The sequence below is a fragment of the Chiloscyllium punctatum genome, unplaced genomic scaffold, assembly GCF_047496795.1.
Source record: "Chiloscyllium punctatum isolate Juve2018m unplaced genomic scaffold, sChiPun1.3 scaffold_854, whole genome shotgun sequence".
In the NCBI taxonomy this organism is placed as follows: Eukaryota; Metazoa; Chordata; class Chondrichthyes; order Orectolobiformes; family Hemiscylliidae; genus Chiloscyllium; species Chiloscyllium punctatum.
Window position 1 is genome coordinate 26,750 of NW_027310588.1, and position 751 is coordinate 27,500.

Sequence of the window (751 nt, forward strand, 5' to 3'; positions counted from 1 at the left end):
GCCAAGTGCGATGGCTCTGCCGCCCTGCGGTGCTTGTCACGCAGGTATGGGGCACACGATGCTCGTAACAGCAAATAAAGGCGGCTCGGGACCTGCAGGCGAAAGGGGTCCCGTGGTGCTTAGCACGTCGACTTCGGGTCTCGGTGCAAGCCGGAGAGCTCACGGAAGTCTAAAGTTTTCGGCACGTGGTCGAATCTTTTGAAAGGCTTACCCGGCTCTTTCCGTCCATTCTGAGAGTCAGTCAGAGGCCGGTGCGGCGGTCTATTGACGACCGGAGGCTCCCATGGGTGTTGCGATGAGGGTGGAGGGCACAGAACCTTGCCTTAGCACTCCCTAATAAAGCCTCTTGTGAAGAGAGCAGACCTCGCGCGCCGCACGACCGGCTCTGGGAGTCGTTGGGCCGCTATCTGTGAATAGTCTGGTCCTCCTCTGCCACCCGGCTAAGTGCGATGGCTCTGCCGCCCTGCGGTGCTTGTCACGCAGGTATGGGGCACACGATGCTCGTAACAGCAAATAAAGGCGGCTCGGGACCTGCAGGCGAAAGGGGTCCCGTGGTGCTTAGCACGTCGACTTCGGGTCTCGGTGCAAGCCGGAGAGCTCACGGAAGTCTAAAGTTTTCGGCACGTGGTCGAATCTTTTGAAAGGCTTACCCGGCTCTTTCCGTCCATTCTGAGAGTCAGTCAGAGGCCGGTGCGGCGGTCTATTGACGACCGGAGGCTCCCATGGGTGTTGCGATGAGGGTGGAGGGCAC